This window comes from Scophthalmus maximus, chromosome 12 (assembly GCF_022379125.1).
Source record: "Scophthalmus maximus strain ysfricsl-2021 chromosome 12, ASM2237912v1, whole genome shotgun sequence".
Classification (NCBI taxonomy): domain Eukaryota; kingdom Metazoa; phylum Chordata; class Actinopteri; order Pleuronectiformes; family Scophthalmidae; genus Scophthalmus; species Scophthalmus maximus.
The window spans coordinates 13,755,125-13,770,091 of record NC_061526.1 but is presented as its reverse complement, the minus strand read 5'-3'; the positions used below and the strand labels follow the sequence as shown (position 1 = coordinate 13,770,091).

General features: G+C 41.4%; 1 protein-coding gene across 1 annotated transcript in view; it reads right to left on the bottom strand.

Annotated features, from left to right (window-relative positions):
• sox5 (SRY-box transcription factor 5) overlaps positions 1–14,967 on the bottom strand; it is a 218,736-nt gene that overhangs the window by 140,896 nt on the left and 62,873 nt on the right. The window contains exon 3 of the mRNA XM_035614909.2: positions 10,756–10,863. The gene's annotated coding sequence lies outside the window, so the exon portion shown is untranslated. The remainder of the gene's footprint in view (positions 1–10,755; positions 10,864–14,967) is intronic.

Below are 14,967 nucleotides of genomic sequence, written 5' to 3'. Positions count from 1 at the left end.
CAGTGTTTCGCACATAGGGAAACTGAATGTGTGTGTGTGTGTGTGCGCGTGTGTGTGTGTGTGTGTGCGTGCGCGCGCATACATGTGTTTCTGCCAACTCAAGAGTACAGTTTCTGTGAATAAAGGTCTAAGCGGAGTTTCCATTAAGCCCCTTTCAACACAATGCCCTTCTCTCTCAGAATCTCTGTCTGATGGATATCTGTTTTTGTTGCCGCAGTTCAGTGTCCCTGCTATCTCCTGATGGAGGGAGGGAGGGAGAGAAAAGAAGGTCTGAATGGGCCTCTATAGCTTAATGTTCTAGACAGTTCTCACTCTCACACACACATCTGCTAAATCACATACACTCCATGCTCCTTCACAATGAAATCAATGCTCTCAGTTCTCCTCTGTGTGCACAGCCTCTGATAGTGCCACAGGCTTCTTGTGATCAAACACCACATCGTGTTCTGTAATTTTTAATACTGGTACTGACACAATGAGGCTGTTGTACTTTGCTGCTTCTCTTCATCACATTGTCTTCAGTCACAATTAAAAAGATTTCATTTTTGATGGTGTTTTAAAAAAAATTCGCACTGCTTTTGTGTTTAAGATTGCATCGCTGATGTGTAATATCCCTGTACTTTGCAAGACCATTTGTTTAAAAAAATTAAATCTACAAACTGAAAAGTCCAACACTGTATAGCTCCAACAATTATGTTTCCCTGTTTCCAGCCCAGAGTTACAGAATCACGCTTGTATTATCACTTTTCAGCAGAAAAATGTATCTTTCTCTACAAACTGTTAAAGTAAGCAGTGGGAATTTTTCTAACAAAATCTTCTCACATTTAGTTTTAGATATTGATTGTTTATTGTCCCCCAGATTTCATCCACCAGTCAGTGTGGAGTGTGGACGTGGTTGCGTGTGCTCCACTGGGGAGCTTATGTCAGGAAATGTGTCGGGTTAGGTTTTGGTGGGAGCGTGGGGCCGTTGCTCCCTGGGCTACCACGGGGCCAGGAGTGTCCGGGGATAAAGCCCGATTGTTGGCGAAGATAAAGATCGCTAACAAGAGTGGACGGAGAGGGGAGGGACCACGGGACCGTCCCGCCAAAGGCTGTCACAGACAAACATTATGGCACAAAGACATGAACACATTGATAAGTCGCTGAACCCGAACATGCACATGGGAAATTATCTACAGCAGTTCTGCATTAGTTTTCTACAGTGGTTGTCTATTGCAGGACAACACAAAATACACAGTGTGACAGAGGTGTGTTGGCAAATAGCTGGATGGGAGATCATAGGACCTGTTATACAACAACACTGGGGACGGACGGACATGCTGATTGTCTCAGAGACACGGGGAGTCAGATAAAGACAGACATTTAGACACAGACAGACGAATAATACAAAATAAAAATACAAATCATTTGACTGGGGGAAATGCGAGTAACTTGATTGGATTACAGACAGGATACAATGGAGACGAATAGGGAGGTCGGGGCCGGTGACATCACATCATTGCATTGATGATGTGATGTCATTGCAAGGGTCAAAGACATCGGGAGAGGTTTGGAAGATGCCGCCGACAAGCAAGGAAAAGTGTAAGGAAAACATCTTCAAGTTCTTAGAGTAAAGGGCTCAACTTTTAATAATAAAGGCTTTAAAGGGATCAGTTCATCAAATAGAGGAAACCAGGAAATCAATTTCTCATTTTACACTATTGTTATCTAGTTATGCAAACATCCCTTGATGCTGTCAACTATTGTCCAGGGACTATTTCCTTAGTAGAAAATGATTTGTTGTGATTTTCCAATTCTTTGAGCACTGATCTGATCCTCCAGAGTATTGAGACTTGAAATCAAAATCTCAGTGAGACAATGTAAGATCATGGAACTGAAACTAATTGAAAAAACGGTGTTTTCGCTGCACCTCCAAAAACAAAATCCAGCGAGGGAACAGTTATACGAGAGGCAGCAGCTGTAGAATCAGTGAAGGTCACCATGCTGATGTCAAGACTCGTTCGAAGAAATGAATAGAGGCCTTCTCAGCATGCCTCCACACACCCACACCCACACACACACAGCTACTCTGACACACTTGCACAGACTGTCGACACACAAGGATGTAAGGTATACGGCACTTATGTGCTGCAAGTAGAGACATGGGTACATATACTGTACATTATGTATTATATAAGTGTGTAATTGCACAATGAAATGAAGTTGCCTCTCTCAAATTGCCTCCTAAAGGCACAATTCACTATTTAAAAAGCCTCCACAGTAAAGAAAGACCCTTCTCTCATCAATTAAATGTGTGGACAACAACATTGCCACAGATATGTATTTTATTCCTGCATTCATTTCAAATGGATTATGGCTGCAATGCAGCATTCTGTAAATTACAATGTTAACAATAATAAAATGTTCTTCATTATACTCCTTGGGTAAACGAATGCCCCAGAAACCATTATATGAAATGAAGTCTAGTCTGACGTTATACACACAATGCACCATTGGGTCCAGAGATGCCACGATGAACCACAACTTGCCGGAACAAATGTGCTTAGCCATTACGCATCGGTGACAGGGCATTGTATTGTTTGTTTGTGGACAAGGACACATCTCGGTACCTTGACCCCTTCTCAGAGCGGGCCAACAGCTATTCAAAGCAACAGTTACTTTTGAAAGACAACACTACTGCCCCCCCCCCCCCGAGGCTAAATCAACCTGGGTAATTAGAATTACATAAACAAGGAAGAATGAGACCTCCTGTGCGCCGTCTTTGTGACAGAGGATGGGGTCGGCCCTATTTCTGATGGATGTCAATGCAGAACACCGGATACAAACCTTGAGGCGAACACACAAACATGTTACAGGAGCAGACTCACTTGATAAATATCATACCGTCATTATGTTTGTTTTTCAGAGGCTCCACACAGAAATCTACAGCTAAAAAAACCTGTACTGGAACACAGGATCAATAAGTCTTTTGCACAAATGGAAGCCGCCGTTGTTCCTCCTCTTCCTCGTGTTCATTCAGTACATTGATTCACAGTGTTTGCTCCTCTCTCAATGCCATTTCTGTTCATTTATTTCTAATGATCTCCTCGCGTCATCTTTTCTTCAGTGCTCCCTCACCTGGGTCCACACAAAATACGGACTATGACAACTTTAAAATATGGGATGTCAAAATTATAACGGGATGAAATGGTATGATCATTCAAAGAGCAATGTCTGAATTATTAAGTTTGAAACTAAAACAATCATTATTCTTTTAATACAATATAGTCAGGGCACAATTTCTACACTTGTAGGTGGGTTTCTGCAGCGAAGATTTTAATTTCAATGAAAACGTTAAAATCTATTCATGCTGTAAAAATATGAACAGTTGGTTTGTCAAAGTATATAGTTGGTGGTGCGTATTTTCCATCAAACTTTTTTAGGAAAATTATATCACTGAAAGCGCTTCAGTGAGACCTCAAACAGATGTTTTTTCCTCTTCATTGGAGTTTAAGCTTAGAATCAGAAACAAAGCCAATCTATTTACACAATTGACACGCACAAATCATTGTGTTGTTTGTTTCCAAATTGATGCTTCTTTCGAATGTTCACAGTGTGGGTTGGGAGAACTATGCGAATCGATCAGGCTTCGTATACTTTTCCTTGCCACTGCCGTAGCTCTGCCAACTATGCAAGACACAACTAAGCTAACCCCGAAAAAAAAATTTTAAGTTGCAGACCTAACTTTTGTAAGGTAAGATGTTTTACAGTGTGTGATGTCCTGTGTTTTTGAATGCCAAAGCTTAATTTATGGTTATGTAAAGCTACACTATGTGAAAGACGAAAAAAACGTAATCAGGCGAAACCAACGATGTTTAAGAATCTATGTCTGTAAGGGGGTTTATATAATATTACATCACATCCTGATGGACAGAGAGGCCGTGAAAGATTCGGAGAAAGGCCAAAGTAAAGCACTCTCTCTTTCTCTCTGCCTCTATCTTGCTCTCTCCACCTCTCGCTCTCTCACTCCCTCTCTGACAGTTGCTGTACCATTAACACCGCCTCCACAATTAGTGTCTTCTCACCGACTACAATCTCTCTCTCACACACACACACACACACACACACACACACACACACACACACACACACACACACACACACACACACACACACACACACACACACACACACACACACACACACACACACACACAGTGACACCCCAGGGCCCTGCACAACCCAAACAGCATAATTAGACTTCCCCTAAACAAAGCACACACTCTGTAATTACTCTGTAATTTTACATAGCACAGGGGACTCAACAAAAGCCATTTTCCGTGGATCAACCAGTGGCGCGCACGCACACACACACACACACAATACTCTTGTCCCATGTGTCTGTGACTGTGTACATTTCTATTGATTTCACTAGAAAGACAATTCCCATTGGCTGTTGTCTGGCTTGTGAGTATGCTGGCCGCGTGAGTGTGTGTGAGTCTGTGTCATATACTGCCTCTATAGGAATGTGTATGGTTACGTACATAGATGACCGTACTGTATGTATGTGGACAGCACATGAAAAGACAGAACATCTCTCTCTCTCTCTCTCTCTCTCTCTCTGTCTCACACACACACACACACACACACACACACACACACACACACACACACACACACACACACACACACACACACACACACACACACACACACACACACACACACACACACACACACACACACACACACACACACACACACACACACACAAACTTTGTCCTCTCTGTCTCGTTGCTTCCTAGTCACCAGAATGGGACATGACTAATTTCTCCAGACAGAGCGACAGCATAAACCCAGGACCGAACACTTGTGCTGATACCATTCTTGACAGGACTCCCCATAGCTCCAACGATCTACTAACACCACCCCCCAAATCTGACCTCAACATAACAGCAGCCCCCCCCCCACACACATACACACACACAACCAAAACACACACACACCCTCTTCCTCCCCTTTTTAACGCCTCTGTGCCCCCAGGTCAGTGCAGATACGGCTCTAAGTCCGGCGGCAGTAAATTAAATCTCTTTGCCAAGCCAAGTAGTGTGAAATCAAATTAGATCTTAATCAGTGACTATTGTGTTTTCCTTGTTGGATTTTTTTTTCTTCTTTTCATTATGGGTGTTATCTTTTGTTCAGTACAGTTTCATTTCTCACATCATGGGTGGGATGCCTTTAAATATGACATGAACTAAACACTGACCCTTGAAAACGTCAATTAGCCCTTTCAAATTGAAAATACATGGGATTTCTGTCAGTCAGTCACAGTTCTAAATGAAGGTTCCCCCAGGAAATTTGTTTAGCCCGAGTACAATGGGTTAAACCAACTTTCAAGTCGATATCTGACAGTCTTCTGCTTGTGCTGTGGGTTTCGCATCACTCAAAATGTATGTTCATTTTTCAAGAAAGAAGATATGATGTAAGAGATCGTTCACCTTCACTATTACATCCTGCATAAAGCACAGAAGCGCTGACAAAAAAAAATTAAGCAAAGTTCTGCACTTGCAATTGTGTGGCAAAAGAGCTAGTAGCTAATGAATTTGTCCCATTCAGAAATTAGATTTAATAATCACACATAAAAAATATATTAACTGTGATGTTATACTTGTAAAGTAGTAAAAGTAGTAGAGTACTAGTAAACTGCAAAGACCTCCCAGTAGAGCCCCCTTTGAAGAGTAATTTAACATTAACACGTAATTACACTATCAATTGACCCTGATTCCTGTCTAAAGCATTTATTATAGGAATAGTTATTTACTTCTTTCCAGAGAAAATCTGGGCAGAGATATCTATGACGTAGATCTCTCAGTGACGGAGGGATTGGGTGTGCAACCATGAGTAGTGTATTATATGGTCAGTTTTCTTTAATATACCACATTGACAGCACCGCAATAACAATCTCTATGTGATGAGTCTCCTTTAATATTCTACATCTCACTTGACCACAAACAACAATCAGCGCTCTCCCACTAATGATGTCTGTTGAGCTCGAAGACCTTCTCTTCTTCCTTATCTCACTTGGAGCCAATCGATGCAACTTAACAGGTCTTCTCCATCACTATGTTAGCAATCTTGGGCATTATTCAACTTGCCCAACAAAGAAATAAGACTGTATGTGTGAGTTTAATTTCTCTATTTGCAGAAAAAACAACTGCAAACTGCTTCACGTTTTCCGGTCAATCTGTGCTACGTCACGTGTTTTGTTAATGAGGTCGATGCCAGGCAATTCCCAACTAGGGTACTTCTGCTATTGCTAGAGAGTCGGTTTATAGATGTGGACCTGCTCCACTAAAACGATTAATTGTTTTTTTAATAGACATGTCCACATATTGATCTTTAACACCTGAACACCATAATGTATATTGCAATTGACAAAGCATGGAATTACTTAGCAGGCTGCAACCCTAACCCAAGTCTGACAGTTAGCTAAAAGTGAGGGACAAATATTGCAACAGTTAGCTAAAAGTAACTACATTGTGGAACCTTTTTGGACCACCTCCCTTATTACTTTTGAGAAGCTACATGTAATGGATAAATATTTGTAATAGTTAGTTTACCTGCCAAATAATATATAATAATGATATCCATTTGTGATATCCAACGTGATGGGCGGTGTTTAGTTTATCTTGCAGGTTGGTGGAGGCACATCAGATGAAATTTAATCCAGTGAAACCAGCCGTCAGGTTACGCTGCTGCCTCCATGGCCATCATATTATCATATTGTCTTGCAGCTCCTAATTGTATTGATTTGAAATGTTGGTATCACACAGGTTCTAGCATTGACTTTTTTCTATTTAGTGGTTTTTAGCTTAAACGACACCGATCTAATACTTGAAGAACAGTTTCAAAATATCACTTTAGGATGATCGTTCAAATGTAGATGGTTGTCATCAACTCTTAATGCTTAGGCACGGTGACCTTAGGACGACAATACGACCTTTGACATAAATATGAATGAAAAATCGGGTGATGTTAACAAAGAAAAAAGAAAAAAGATGTTATTGAAATGGTTATTGACTGAATTGGGTGAGAAGCATGGTGAAAACTAAAATAAAAGTCAGAAAAGGAAAATAATGGAAAAACAGGGTGCATGTTTTCAATGAAAAGGTCACTCTGTAGGCTGACTTCGTAATTGTTTTAATGTGGCTGTTGAAGTTTAGGTCTGAGTCCATGACTCCACCCAGATTTCTGGCTTGATTTGTGGTTTTTAACATCACCGTTTGAAGCTGGGTGCTAACTTTAAATCGTTCTTCCTTGCTCCGAAAAAAATTATTTTAGTTTTTTCTTTGTTTATTTGAAGAAAATCTTGGTGCATCCACTCGTGGATTTCCTCAATGCATTTACTCAGTGCTTGAATTGGACCATAGTCCCCAGGGGATATTGTTATATAAATGTGTGTGTCGTCTACGTAATTATGGTAACATAATTTGTTGTTTTCCATGATTTGAGCCAGAGGCAGCATGTAGCTGTTGAACAGAAGAAGCCCCAGAATGGAGCCTTGGGGAACTCCACATGTAATGTTTGCCGCTCAGATGTGTTGTTACCTATAGACACAAAGTAGTCCCTGTCTTTCAAATATGATTCAAACAAGTTAATACTGTGCCAGAAAGTCCCACCCAGTTTTCCAGCGGTCTAGTAATATGTTGTGATCGACTGTGTCGAATGCAGCAATGAGATCCAGTAAAACCAGGATTGAAATTTGCTATCGTCTGTGTTTTAATATGTGTCACTGAAGACCTTAACAAGAGCCGTCTCAGTGCTGTGGTGTGTTCTAAATCCAGACTGGAAGACATCAAAACAGTTGTTCATTGTCATGAAGTCATTCAGCTGCTTAAAACAGCATTTTCAATGATTTTGCTAAGAAATGGGAGGTTTGATATCGGCCTATAATTGTTCATTATTGAAGTGTCCAAATTGTTCTTTTTTAAGAGTGGCTTGATAACTGCAGTTTTCAGGGCCTGTGGGAAGACACCTGAGAAAAGAGATGTGTTTACAATCTGTAGAAGATCTGACCTATGTTGTGTGTGGGCTCCGTCACATGCTGACTCAGTCCATTGTTATCAAGGACACAACACAGTTCTTTAGTCCCTCTGTCCAGGGGTTTGTCAATATGAATGTTAAAGTTACCGACAATAACTACAGAGTCAAAGTCAATACAGATTATAGACAGTAGTTCATAAAAGTCATCAAAGAAGGTTGCACAGTATTGAGGTGGCCTGTAGATATTAAGGAACATAACAGAATTCAACTGAAGAGCAACATATTCAAAAAGGAGGCAAAGTTTCCATAAGATATCTTCTTGCATTGGAGAGAATCATTGAACAAAACAGCCACTCCACCTCCTTTCTTATGCACTCTAGCTTCACTAATGAAACTGAAGTTGGGAGGAGCTGATTCGATAAGAGCAACACTGTTATTTTGATCTAACCAAGTTTTAGTTAAGAAAAAACATTCAAATTGTGCTTGATAATAAAATCTTTGATTAAAATGTTTTTCCTGCCAAAAACCTGACACTTAGTAAAGCTAGATTTAGTTTGTTAAAATCATTATCTGCCCCATGTTTTGGGACTTCTGGCTATGGGTGATGAGGAATGGATGCAAAGTTTGCTAAATTAGCAGAATTACTTGGGTGCTTCTTGTTTTACTTATCAAGACCAGAATTGAGGAAGCTTCCAGCCCCGACTTATCCTGGAAAGAGTCATGAGTGCAATCTGACTTGCAGCCTGGACCCGGCAGATATCAGACAGAGCCTACTGTATTTTGTAGACTAATAACTGGATGTTCAGTACAATTATCAGACTGTGGGGACAGAGGTTGATTCTGCCATTGCTGTAGAGGAGGGGGTGGTGCACGTCGTATCTTTGATGATTTTGCCAGAAAGAAAGAAAAATCTTTACTGATGTCCACCACCATGACGCCCAAGCCTTCACTTTTGTCTGCACTACCTCAATGTCACACTGCTGTCTGTATCTGTTTGTGTCTCCTGCAGGTGAATACATTCTTGATGGAGAGACATGTACAGGAACATAAAAGAGTGATTGTGATAAACAAGAAGCTCCCACACGCTAACTGATCCATTGTGTGATTTCAAATTTATCAAGCTCATCTCACACATTGACTTCCTTTTATATGAGTTCACAGCGAGCTTCTCTATGCGGCTTCATGTGCTTTACAGTATGTGTGTGCCCGCACACCCGCCCACCAGCATTTGCACATTTGTGGTTGTATGTTTGAGACGGTAGCTGCTGCATGTCTTTTGTCGATAAACGTCCTCATTCTCTGTCAGGGAAACAGCAGATATTGCCACAGTGTTATCTATTGCTTTATAAGGGTCTTACAGTAATCTGAGGAAGAGTAACTTGTCCCCAGCTTTTAAAGCTTATTTATTAACAACTGGCTACTCTGAATGTGACAAATGTGCTAAGTTTTGGGGACTGGATGGTGAACTATGGTAAGTGCTCATCGCTTGTGCAGTGTGGATACCTGCAAGTGAGAGCATCAGTTAAAAACCGAAAAATGAAAATGAGAGAAAATCATCACAATATCATTTCGTCAAAGAGCTCCAAAAAAACATTACAATTACAAATCAGATGCTGTAAGCAGCATTCCCCAAATTGTAAAGTGTAATCCTACAAATTCAGCAAATCCGAAAAAACAGACGGAAAGAGAGAGAGATGGACAGACTAGGTTGAACGAGGGGAAAAGCCTCTTTTCCAGCCCTCTGCTCTGACATGACTTAGCTAACACGCTTTAGCTGATCACATTGCAGCAGAACAGTACATGAAAACATGAAAAGAAAGACGATGCATGGGCAAGAGCAGCGAGCCAGCCTTGACAGAAAAAACCCACAAAAATGCTTATGTAAAAACACTTTAAAGTATGAAGGCCTTTGCACAGTTGTGTGTGAGTGAAGGCCTGCTGACAAAGTGTGTGTTTGTCTCTGTATGGATGACATGCATTTGCACAAACACACTCCCTCCACTTCATATTTTTTATTTCCTCCTGTTTTTCCTCGCTCCTCTCCCCTTTTCTCTCCTTGCACACCCCGCCAATGACATCTGAGCAATACACCGCAACTGGACAAAGGGAAAAAAAAGAAATTATTGATTTAATGTCAACGTCAATTAGAGATAAGAGAGGAGAGGAGAAGCGCAGAGCGAGAGGAGGGAGAGAGACTGAAAGTGAGCTGTTGGCATCATTCAGGTAAAGGTGACAGAAATAAGGAAAAAAAACAAATGTAGACTGCGGGAGAAATGTCAACAAAGACTAAAAATATTTACTGTATATGAATGGTATTCTTATACATGTGTTTACACATTTTGCTTTGTGAAAGAGCTTGTGTAATAGAAACAGCCCCACATACAAATACACAAACACACATGTAACATTTTCTTTATAGCATTTTTGTTAATTAATAAATAAAAAATCCTGCCTGTCCTGCTCAAAGACATCTGTCTTTGAGCTTCTTGAGGTATATTCAAGCATTTGATGCATGTATAATAAAAGGGTCTGCCTGAAGAAATTGTGAGTGACAGATATAGAGGAGAGGAGACACTGTATTGATCTCCTGTGCAAGGAGAGGGAGAAAAGGGAGTATGGGTGAATAATTAACCTGGCAGTTCCACCAGACACAAATGGTTTAACTCAACTCAAAGCCCGCTGTACCTTAAAGGGTCAGTTGACTCTAATTAGCACAAAAATGTTCTCACTCACCTCCAGCAGTATTTAGCCAGAAAAATAGTGCTGAACGCCCGATCCACTAGCTGTTGGATCTGTGTGTGCGTCGGGAAGAGAATCCTGGATTTCGGCGCAGCCCCGGCTCTGTAAATTGCAAAACAAACACAAATGGCTCGGGTCGCACCACACGACACTGCGAGTGCAATTTGTAAACATCATGCTTCGACATGTTAAGAGACATCCTAGCAGGTGGGGCTGCAGCTCGGCCTTTTGGCCTAGTGGCTAGCATGTTGGTCTCCCATACCTGAGGTCATACGGTTGCGGCCCGGCCAGAGTAGTAAAATCACAACAACAACAGAGAGAGAAACGAGCTTTCTCCAAAATCGCGTACTTTGATGTCATACTGACTAACTAACTGATTAATTTATTTATTCTGTCACCTCTGCTTTAGTGAGGAAGTTTGGAGGTTTTCTGTCTCTGAGATTTGCCTCCGGGCAGATGCTATGGAGACGAATGACATTCTGTCTGCGGCGCCCACTGCACTAAAAAATCTACATCTACAAAATTAGACAAAAAAAAAGAGACATCCTCAATAATTTAAGTAATCAGCAGAACAAGCGATCAACATTTTCAAAAGCGACTATTGTGATGGAAATATAAATTATAACGGGAAGAGGTGGAGGGAAATGTTGGGGGGGGTGTCAGGGTCCAGCTGACTTCAGACTAGATACAACCAGTGTGTGTGTGTGTGTGTGTGTGTGTGTGTGTGTGTGTGTGTGTGTGTGTGTGTGTGCACATGTTTAGGAAATGGGAGGGCAGGGTGAGGATACTGTTATTTTACAGAGGACATGATGTCTCATTACACACTCACACACTCACGCATACAGTCAGACAAACACACACGCCACATGTCACTGCACATTACTGTTGGCTTCTGTGGGCGCTGCGTCCAGACAATGACAGGCAGGCAGGAGCCACGGCATAATGAGAAAGAGCAGGGGCCTTCGCTTACACACACACACACACACACACACACACACACACACACACACACACACACACACACACACACACACACACACACACACACACACACACACACACACACACACACACACACACACACACACACACACACACACACACACACACTTCTATGCTTGCACACACACACACGCACGAACACAGAGGGCAGTCGGCTTCACTCCGTCCCCTAGCCTCTCAATTACCCAGCAGGCTTTTAGTGCCACTCCGCTCCACTACAGCAAATTACCCAGGGCCTGTCTCACTTAGAGACCTGTGACTGTGTAGGAGTGAGTGTGTGTATGAGTGTGTGTGTGTGTGTGTGTGTGTGTGTGTGTGTGTGTGTGTGTGTGTGTGTGTGTGTGTGTGTGTGTGTGTGTGTGTGTTAAACCGGGTGGTTCAGAAACAGTGGTTGGAGCCCAGCATAGGCACGTGAAAAGCTAATAAAAGTGTTTGAATGCAACTGCCATTAGGCTAATACCTCTTCATGACTATGACACACACACACACACACACACACACACACACACACACAGACACACACACACAGACACACACACACACACACACACACACACACACACAGTATAACAGAGGGAAGAGCCAACGGGGTCAGCTGCAATGCCCTCTCTGAGATCAAATGTGGCTCTCTGGCAGGCTCAGAGTGCTGGCTTTTATTGAATGAGATATAAAAGAGTTGTTATCTGAAGAATACTGATACAAATGCATACCGATGGCTGTTTAATTGCATCAAAAATTTGGTGCAGCTACTGGAAACTCTACCCCCCCTCAATTTGGGTTTTACTTCACTGGATGCTGTGTCTAAAAACCCCAAACTCCCATTTTTCAGTAATGTGGACTCACACAGATGAAGATATTTGCCAGATGCTGGGTGATATTGATTGGTCAAACCACTGACATTTTGCCCATCAGGTTGTCTGAAGGCAGCGACAACTTCTCTCCAAATCTTGACTCTTAATTCCACCTCGGTGACTTTAAGCAGCTCTGCTGTCAACATGTGTAAAAAATAGAGGTGATGTCACAAAAAAAGATGTGATGCTGGCTAGGACAAGATAGGAAGAACTGGAAAGGGAATACCGACAAGGGCAGTGTACCATTTTCAGAACAGTTAAATTATAACAAATAGTCAAAAGTCTGACTATTCAAACATCTTTTTTTATTAGAGTATTACTGAATATTTATTGCCTGAATAATTGTCAATGATATATATTTTATCATTAGAGCGCCTAACTCAATTCGTGGGCTCATCTCCAAATATCAAACCAATTTTTAAAAATCTAGTAAGGATTATTGATCCTTATTTGCTGATGACCATCTGTCATTCTTCTCTGATAGAAATCACTCACTTCCATATATCCTGAAGATCTTCTAACATTATAGCTACAAAGCAATAAAATAAAGTGGACAATGTCATCTCTGATACCTTTAAAGTACACAGACATAGTACAGGTATAAAATTCCAGTAGTCTCTCACATTTAATGTAGAGGAATAGATGTTTCATATCGCGTCACCTATACGCATGTAACAAGCAAGACAGGGACCCACAGGTGAAAACCTGCTTCATAGCAATATAGAGGTAGAAAAGCACCACATAGTGACTGTTGGAGATCTGGTGACTACATTTATTTTGTATGTATGATGGGATGCCACAGTATTTGGTCTGTATTAGCTTAGGAGTTGCACAGGTTAAGGTTAGTTTGATAATCGCTGTTTGAACACAACTTCCCCAGGGAGATCCTGAAGCTCGAATTAATTTCGACCTAGAGCTTCATTGTCAGCGGTATGAACTCTTTCTTACAATGTATTATATAGGCTTAAGTTTGCTGCAGTCATTGGCATTAGGCCAGCAGCCAAGTGCTGATCTACCGCACTTGACCTTTGGTGAATTAATGAATTCATAAAACTAATTGTGCTAAGCTAAGAGTATTTATATCTCATCTCTTTTTTTTCCACACTGTCTTGTCTTTGAAGGTGAATCCGAGCCACGTGCCGCCTTTGTTCACGCCACGGATTGAAGCGGAGGATTGCTGTGTCATTATGGAAATAATTATCGTTTTGTTTTCAGGTGTCACTGGTGTTGCTGATGTGACTTTTGTTTTGTTGAAAAGTTGGGCAACATCGTCTGGCTTTTAATATCCGCTGTTGCGTTAGAGATCAGACTTGTTTTGTTGAGAGGAGAAAAAAGAGAAATAATGCACAAGGTCATCATGCTGTACAGAGATTTCTCCAAAATGAAACAAAATATCACTTAACTTGACTTCAACACAACATGACACCAAATAAAACCCACCTGCAGCACTTATCTAATTGACCAGATTGATGTCACATTGACTAAATTGCCAAGGAGACAATTTGTGCCAGAGTTACACAAAGATAAGGTAAATTGGTTAGTGTGAGCCAGACTGTGGAGGCACAATGTGTGTTTGTGTCTGCTGCCTTGTTAGCGCTTTTAATGCGAGTGTCCGTGTTCATGTGCACCCCACCTCATGTGTGTTTGCTTGTGTTGGTATGTCTATGTACATGTGTCTATACTATGCTGGGCGTGTGCAATAAGAGATCTGTTAATTAACCAGCAACTCTGGCCGGGTGCTGTGTTAAGACAGAGAGGGAGAAAGGCCAACGGAAAAACATGCAGCGAAAGAGAGAGGATCAAAGCAGGGGTCTGTGGCCAGGGGGCCCCCTCTGTACTTAGATGAAATGCGGCGGCTGCAAACTTTAAAGACTTCCTGCCATTAGCATGGACCTTGTCCCCTCGCAGGGCTGGACTCCTCCTGCTTCCTTCCCCAAAAACAATGACATAGAGAGAGAGAGTAAGAGCAAGCGAGCGAGGGAGACCAAGTACAATGACCATAATGACAGTAATAGAAGTGGAAAAAAAAAACTCACAGACAAAGCACACTGTTATTCCCACACACAGCAAAGCTTATAAATAGAAAGAACTGGTGACTGAGAGTCCGCACTTGCCAGCTCTTTTTTTTTTTTTTTTACATTTTGAATTTTTTGCCAATTAGTTAAAGAACAAAAAAACAAACTTGCATCAATTTCGATCGTTGATTAACAACTTTTGGGGGGAAAATGCCAATATTTAATTTTTTCCACATTTGCTGCTTTCAGTGATTGTAAATGTTACATCTGTAGGTGTCCAGACACAACACGCAATTTCAATACTTCAACTTGGCCTGTGGTGACACTGAAGTTAAAAT